Below are 8,756 nucleotides of genomic sequence, written 5' to 3' on the forward strand. Positions count from 1 at the left end.
CAAACCCCAAATCAGCCCAAATGTAGGATGGATTAAAACTGCATTTCCTGTTTCTGGAATGACATAAGCATTATGTTGACAGCTACTGTAAGAGTGGTGCACCATAATTTACCCTTTTAAAAATATATATATTATCATTACTGTTATTACATTTAACAGTAACAGAGTTCTGTGTTTATATATAATTGTTTTCTCCCAAAATATAGATCTATATAGATATAGAAAATCAAACTGAAGATGAACATAAAGGAAATAAGGGGAAAGTAGGGTACACAGACATCTATTACACTATAGATGGCTGCACAACACATCTATTATTGCAAAGAATATCTCATAATTTAGGATCCTATCGCTCGGTATTATTGCAGATGCAGTTATTACTACATCACAGCAGTGAATTAACGCAATTATTCACTAAATGCACACAAGCATGCAGCATGACAAGAAGAGAGCCATCATTTGAGTTATCACCACATTCCATGGATGGATCTGTCCTTATCTCGGCTGAGGTGTGAAGCTCTTGCTGGCTGACCTGTGTTCAGAGATGCCGCGTCGATGGCCTGGTTTATGGACGCCATGGGAGCGAGCAGGCTGTCGTTCCCGCCGCCATGTTCCCAGAGAGATTCCGTGTGTCCCCGAGTCCGCGGTCGGTGCGTGGAGGCTGGAGTCCGGCAGCCGCGGCGCTTTCTCCCCCGCTGCACCGCAACGGGGCGACAAGCGCTCCGCCCGCACACAGCCGCCTTCCGCTGACAAAATAAAGGGTCATTAGTATATATAAAAACCAAATGTGTAAAAAAAAATCTAATTTTATCTATTTATAGTATGTATTATTACGAATTGGAAATTAATTGTTCATCATTAAATGTCCAAAAGAATTAAACACATAATTGCCTAAATGATGCACAAATGGTGTCAGTGGAAATTATCTCAAATAAAAAGTTCAGGCAAGTTGTTTTTTGAGTTCATCTGTCATTTTCTTATCAACAAATAAACAATTTTGTAGCATTTTAAGTAGCTTTGTTTCATCGAGCCGTACTTAATAACCTTTTTATAGACAACATTAATGAACTTGTGAATATGACTAAAATATTCTATTCTTTTGTTTATAAGATAAGATAAGATAAGATAAGATAAGATAAGATAAGATAAGATAAGATAAGATAAGATAATCCTTTAATAGATAATCCACAGAGGGGAAATTTGCAGTTTACAGCAGCAAAGGGGATAGTGCAAAAACAAGAGGCATCAATAGAAATAGTAATAACAACACACTATAAACAGTAAACTGGTATATACAATAATTCTAATAATAAGAAAAATAAATAATAAGAAATACTGGTATATAAAAAATAAAAAATAACAGACGGATAATTACAGGTGGGTATTTACATAATTTATTTATTACATATTTATGTTTATGGTTTCATTTGATCATGCTATTATTATTATTATTATTATTATTATTATTATTATTATTATTATTATTATTATTATTATTATTATTATTATTATTATTATTATTACATAATGGGTGCAAATATAAGAAAAAGAAAAAATAATCTTATCCATGAGATCAATCCAAACGCAGACCAATCTTAAAGTGTCAAAATTCCCACAAGATTATATATATTGCTGTTTTATTTTTTAAAAACTTCCGGTTTCTTTCGTGTTTCAATATTACTGACTTTGTTATGCAGTAAGCCAAGGCACGCAGTCTCTGCAGCGAAAGAGGGAGAATGAAGATACACACGAGAATCAGCATCTCTTCCTCAGCCATCACTCCGCGCTCTCATTTCAGAGGTTTAGAGCCAGTTGTTTATGTGCTGATATTTAATTATGTGGTTAAGTGCTCTCACAGTACAAACCATGATCTACAGTTGTTTGATCGACCTCTTACTATTTCTTGAATTATGCATAATAGGTTATAAAGGGACTTCTACAATTTACACCACATTACACTGAATTAAGCAGACACTCTAATCCAAAACGACTTACAAAAGAGGAACACGATGATGCCAAAAGGGCATCAAGTGAGATTTATCATAAAAAAACAGAGATACAAAGAGAGAAACAAAGTTAAAAAACAAAACAGCAAATATAGAATAAATATAAACACGTGAATCAAATTGGAGGTTTACATTATGAGTGTTCATACCTTTTTATTTTTAATAATAGGACTTGTTGTACCTACCATACCTTATAAAATAAAAAAAATGTTTAAAATTGTTGGTGTGGGTGTATAGACATTTTTGGTAATTAATGGGCATTTCTTTCAAACCGCAAAAAACAGTAGTTCCCTGACCGGGAATCGAACCCGGGCCGCGGCGGTGAGAGCGCCGAATCCTAACCACTAGACCACCAGGGAAGTGAAAGCCTCAGCTTTAACATGGGATTTTAACCATACCTCACTTCTAAATGTTAAAAAATTATTTTGTGGACTTCCTTTTGAATATCCATGACGTCTCATCGTGAGTTAATTGTTGCTCATTAAAACAGTTATAGACATAACTGAACCAACTGATTTAATTAGCCTTTCGCAATTGGAGGATGTACTTAGACCTGTATGACTTGAGACAAGCAAGTTTACAATTTGTCATCACCAGAAAAGTTTGTTCAACATTTTGCAACTAACTTGTCTGGTGGTTTGGGATGCTTTGTTCTTGACTCGCCTCCAGAGTGAATAAAAAGGAAAGGTTGCAAAAGTAACATCTTTGGGTGAGGTTCCCGTTTATTTGAACAAAAAGGTAAATTGACAGAACCAAGGGGTTTCTATTGTCTCTCTGGCTGCTGTTCAAAAACTGTGTGTCTCCCACCACCACTCAACTCAAACTAATCAACACTTCTGATCAACAGCAGCTGTGGCAAGGGTTGGGGTAAAAGAAAATAACTGAAATCATACTGCGCCCTAGTGGAAAAGCAAATACCTGCACAACATAAAAAATGGCTCCTACACACCGGCCCCATAATTGTGTTGGTGTGCACTTATAATTATATAAACATATTTTAAAAATGAGCCAAAAAGGATGTGTATGTGTGTGCAAATCTTCTCCTTTCCCTGGAAGTCAATCCCGTGCGACTATATAACTGGCAACCAACCCAACCTTTTACATGGACCTCGTGGCGCAACGGTAGCGCGTCTGACTCCAGATCAGAAGGTTGCGTGTTCAAATCACGTCGGGGTCAAATGTTACGTTTTGTAGACTTTTTTGCGTATCATTTGTTTTATATTAGTCACAGAGAGCTAAGAAAGAAGGATCGTGTCAATTTTTGAATAAGAGAAAACTAGTTTCAAAGGTGGCAATGGTTGTCAGCTGTTGTGACAAAGTTTGTTTATTGTTCTGTGATCCAAAGACCTGATGGTGGTACCTCGAGGAGCAGGCTACAACTATTGAAGAGCATAGACATCTTATCATTATAAAACATGTAACATTTTATATTTATTCTCCAAGTCATTTCAGTTTGGAGGTTTATTTCTTTTGAGTGCTGTATAAGTGGATGTGTGGATGGGTGAACGTGTAACGTAAAAGTGCTTTGAGTTGTCAGCACAGTAGAAAAGTGTAATATAATACAGACAATGTAACTTTATAGTGTAACTGAATCTTGCTATCTTGCAGTTTTATAATGTGGTAAGTAAACAATCTTGAGATGGATGTGGTTATGTATTTTGTTGTTGCTTACTGTATGAAAGGTCAATTGCATACATGACACTTTTTCCAGAAGTAGTAGCCTACATCTATCTTTTTTTTTCTCCTTTTGACAAGATCAATATGTAGTTATGGAACAGATTTGGCATATGTCATCAATAATGAGATAAATTGGAACTGTGAAGTGTCATTGGTGGAGCCTGTGTTTGATTCCGAATGAAGTTTATTTGTCCTGGTGTCAACATGTTGGATAAGTCAACCTACTCACTGTGCTCTTCAGCTGCATCAGCTTGTGCAAAAATCCAATCAAAGCGTCTCCACAGTGTTAATAAATACATTTAACAACATTTTAGGGACACTTTAAAATACAAAGACAAGTAAAAACTACTCTGGTAAAGAATAACACTATTTGTCGTTTTCATTATGTGGAGAATATCAGATCCAGCTCAGATCGACTGCCCTCTAGCGGTCACTGTGAATCACTGCAGCCCCGCACTGCACTGTCGGTCACTATTGACCTCATCGACTCGGTGTCGGCCGAGCGCCAAAGCGAATAAAAGCTGGACCAAAATAGCCTCAGCACCAACACGGACTGAATGTTTCACTCAGAACTTCATGAGATGTGGGAAGAGCGATGCAGCTCCACAGATGGAAGAGGGCACCGAATTGTTGGATCTGTCATTATTTTCTCCTTTAATATTTTTTTTTTGTATAGATAAAAAAAGAAAAAAATAAGATTTACAATAAGAATATCAATATTTCCCCCCCCCCCCTTTTTTTTTTACTTTTCATAACATTAATGAAACCAAAATAAATAAATAATAAGAGAAAAAAAATAAGAAAAATTAAAAAAAAATTAAAAAAAGGAAAAAAAAAATAAGTAAATAAAAATAAAAACAACAGCACACCCCTCTCCCCTCCCCTCCGTCATATGGTCAATAAACTACATCATTCAAAATCATTTAACATATTCTATTAATACTAGAACAAAAAATAATAATAAATTCAATAATCAAGTCCTGTGTAAACACATTCATTAATATAGTAGATGATTCAGATCATTTCATATTTAAGAATATCAGAGATGTGTTTCAAACTTCAACATTACTTTCATTAACAACTTAACTTTTCAATAACAAGTTTCATTTTAAGTTTACAGTATGTCATGTTAATTTTGTATCATTTCAGTCTTGTAGACACTTTCAAGTCCTCTTTTCACAGCTTTTTTCAGTGTTAATTGCTGAATTTACATGTTTATTGTTGATGCTGGTAAAATAAGAAGTCCGGGGGAGAAATCCAGGATGTCTGAAAAAGCAGGGTTTGCTGTATCAAGTTCATCTTAGCTCATTCTGTTGCACGAAGGCCAAACCAGGATGAAAAGGGTTGGCTGTGTCCCACCATGTGTAACAAACCCTGGAGAAATGATACAAATCAGAAAAAGGTAGATATGAGAAAATGTCAAGATTATGGAACCTGGAGGCTCAATTTAACCGGGATAACTGATATATCACGGTTTATCTTGGTTTTGAGTAGCAACCTTCCAGTTGGACGGGACATGTCCTCTGCATGAGCTAAACACTGTATCTGTTTAAAGAAATGTTGAAGGTCAGAGTCAAACTGTGCAGACAGTTGCCTGCACATGAAGATTTATCACGTCAGTAATGACATGCAATATTGAGAACAACCATGTGAACGTATAACGCTGAATTTGAACACGCTGGTGGAAGTCAACGATTCTGTCTGAAGTGGCAGCTGATAACAATTTCTATTTGCTGCAATGACGCTCTGCCAAATTGGGAGACAGGGGTTCAAAAATAGCTCAATTACTCTGGCATTTTCAGAGGGGAGATAGTTGAATAATAGCGTCCGGGCTGTTAATTGTTAGTGTCCTGAATAGAATTTATTTTCCAGACAAAAGACCACTTTCAAGGATCTTATTCTCTTAATTTAGTTTTTATTATTAGTTTCATTTCCTTTATTTTTTACCTAAAATGCAGACACAGCAGGCATATTGGATGTTTGACTATACAGGACTGTCTCAGAAAATTAGAATATTGTGATAAAGTCCTTTATTTTCTGTAATGCAAAAATGTCATACATTCTGGGTTCATTACAAATCAACTGAAATATTGCAAGCCTTTTGTTATTTTAATATTGCTGATCATGGCTTACAGCTTAAGAAAACTCAAATATCCTATCTAAAAAAAATTGAATATTCTGGGAATCTTAATCTTAAACTGTAAGCCATAATCAGCAATATTAAAATAATAAAAGGCTTGCAATATTTCAGTTGATTTGTAATGAATACAGAATGTATGACATTTTTGTTTTTTTTTAATTGCATTACAGAAAATAAATAACTTTATCACAATATTCTAATTTTCTGAGACAGTCTTGTACAATACAAAAGATGTTGGAAGGATTTAAGGTTTTTGTTTGTGGGGAGTCAGATCAGCATGTTTCCATCCTTTCCCAAGGTGGGTTTCCACTTCGTTCAGAGCTCAATCATCCTTCCATTCGCCATGATTTGGATTTTAGGACATTGTGGTGGAGGACACCCACATGTGGGGTCATGATGTATCTTGGGAGTCGGTGAACATGAAGCAGGTGTGTTTGCTTTCAAACACCAAAACAGCATGTTGTTTAAGCAGCCACCTGGTGAGTCAGTAGTTCTGTATAAATTATACTTAATCCAGAATGAACAACATTATCACAGTAAACATTTTAGGTACCAAGTTTGTCTGAGAAACACATGCAGATAAACTGTTTAACTCAAAGACTATTTACTGTCTAAAGTATTGTAAACAAGACCTGGCAAAGAAAGAAATTAGTCAGAAACAGCTTATTTAGCTTACAGTTTTTCACAGTTGCTAACGCCCAAAAAGCAAAAATTTGGCACAATTTGCACAACCTTCACTTCATGTACCAATTGCTCGACCCAAGTTGGCACTACTTCACACTCCCTTATCTGCATTAGAGTCTGACTTTCCTTCTTTACACTCTGATGTCAATTACAAATCACCTTGCTGTCAACACACTACACACAATTTTCGGTTGTTGCACACAGTTCTCAAGTAAAATCTCAAAGCATCAACCTGTAACACACAAATATTCAAAACACTACACACAATGTTCAGTCGTTGAACACACTTCTCAAATAAAATCTCAAAGCATCAAACTACAACACACAAATATTCAAATCTCTAAACTTTGAGGTCTGTTGGGAAATTTGCAATCAGTACTGCAGTATAAAAGTGCCTTGAGCCTCTGTTTTGGTGAACAATGGAGAACATTGGAGAGAACCAGAGAAGGAGAGAGGTAAGAGGAGGAGGAGGAGGAAGAGGAGGACGAGGAGGGGGTCAAAGGGGAGGAGGAGTAGGAGGTAGAGGAGCAGGAGGGGGACAAAGAGGGAGAAGAGGAGGAGGACAAGGAGAAGGAGCAGGAGGAGAAAGAAGAAGGAGAGTTACCATCTCTAATGAGATACGGGCAACCGTGGTAGACCACGTTCTCAACCATGGTTTGAGCATGAGGGAGGCTGGCCAGAGGGTCCAACCCAACCTCAGCCGCTACACAGTTGCTGCCATCATAAGAACCTTCAGGGTGGAGAACAGGTACGAAATCTATTTCCCTTGTTTACTGTAATGCTGTATATCAATAGAATACAGTGTGCTCACAGTATTTGCATTTTGCAGGACTGAAAGAGAACCATACCGTGGAGGAAGAGCATGGATTTTCACAGAGGAGCAGGAGACAGATGTTGTAAATATTGTTCGTGAGAACAATACAATCACGCTCCTGCAACTACAGTCTAGGATCCTGGCTGACCATGGCACTTTCAGGGACATCCACACTGTCAGCCTATCAACATTAGATAGAATCCTCCGCAGGAATCATGTTAGGATGAAGCAGGTCTACTTTTGTTTTGTGAGGGGGGGTTCACTGTACTGTACTGTTCTGTGTGTGCTAAAATTAAACTTTTTTTGGTTGCACATTTGTGTGCTGTTTTATGTTTGACTATACAAAAGTAGGCCTACAGACATTTTACAAAAGGAGAAAAATCACATTTTCCAAAGTCATTGTCATTCATATGGTGTGTTCTGTTTCTATAATTGTGTTTTCAGTTTTGCACCTAAGTGTGCTGTAAATGCTTGGTAGTGTGCAGACAAATGCTTAGTTGTGTGTACTCAATGAATGGTATGTGTGTGTCATTTGAAAAAATGGCTGTGTGTACCAAATGAAAACACAAGTTCCATTTTGTGAACAGGTAAGAGATTTGATGGCAAAGAGTCATCTTGCAAAGGGAGTGTCAGGTTTAGCATTTTGTGTGTGAGGTTTTCAGATCTGTGTGTTCAGTTTGAAAAAAGCTGTTATTGTTTTGAGAAATGGGTATTAACGATTGTGAAAAACTGTAAAACAGCACATTTGTTATGATTTAAAGTGCAACACTGCCACCTACTGGCTCTGGCTGCTGAGCCACATGATTATGGTGGAGTCTCAGGAACCTGAAGACAAGCAAAGGGCAGAGACAGTGGCGGAGCCAGAATGTACCTAATGGGTAGGCCTGCAAAAATTTGGATGGGCCTGATTTCTTTTAAGTTGAGATGTGCGTACAAATTATATTGTGTAAATAAATCTGTCGGACTCGGACCACTGTAAATTATAGTACACCTCGTACTTATGTCAGATTCCTGTCAGATAAATATCTACAGGTATGAAAGGATAACAGTCCTAATGTATACTCCACAATTGGACCTCTGTTCTGTTAAAATTAACTGTTAAGACGTGATAAGGAAAAAAAGAGGGAGAGAACGAAAGAGATTGAGTTTATGTCTTTACTGAAGCTTTATTGGTTTTTTTATTTTAAACAATGACAGACATGTTTTTCTTTGTTCACTTATTGGCATAAATAAATCTTCACACCTCGCTCCAGACACAAATTCAGCACATTGGACAGCGCAGCGCACCTGACTGTCGCAACCAGTACTCGCTTATGAGGTTCATTCATAAAGTTGGTGATTTAAAAGTGGGGTTGGGTAGTATAGAAAAGATATTGAAATGTCAGACAAATTGAACATGTTAAAGTTTTGTGCTTCCCCACATAAACACAATTAT

The 8,756-nt window shown here is 36.8% G+C and overlaps 1 protein-coding gene and 2 non-coding genes across 3 annotated transcripts in view; 1 reads left to right on the plus strand and 2 right to left on the minus strand.

The window, feature by feature from the left end:
- st6gal1 (ST6 beta-galactosamide alpha-2,6-sialyltranferase 1) overlaps positions 1-4,030 on the minus strand; it is a 35,417-nt gene extending 31,387 nt beyond the window's left edge. Inside the window, exons 1-2 of the mRNA XM_061740553.1 lie at positions 3,909-4,030; positions 533-746 (exon numbers count right to left, since the gene is read on the minus strand). The gene's annotated coding sequence lies outside the window, so the exon portion shown is untranslated. The remainder of the gene's footprint in view (positions 1-532; positions 747-3,908) is intronic.
- Positions 2,294-2,365, minus strand: trnae-cuc (transfer RNA glutamic acid (anticodon CUC)). Its single transcript has one exon. It is a non-coding gene; the product is annotated as a tRNA-Glu (tRNA).
- trnaw-cca (transfer RNA tryptophan (anticodon CCA)) lies at positions 3,112-3,183 on the plus strand. Its single transcript has one exon. It is a non-coding gene; the product is annotated as a tRNA-Trp (tRNA).
- Positions 4,031-8,756: the final 4,726 nt, after the last annotated feature.

The sequence above is a fragment of the Cololabis saira genome, chromosome 14 (genome assembly GCF_033807715.1).
Source record: "Cololabis saira isolate AMF1-May2022 chromosome 14, fColSai1.1, whole genome shotgun sequence".
In the NCBI taxonomy this organism is placed as follows: domain Eukaryota; kingdom Metazoa; phylum Chordata; class Actinopteri; order Beloniformes; family Belonidae; genus Cololabis; species Cololabis saira.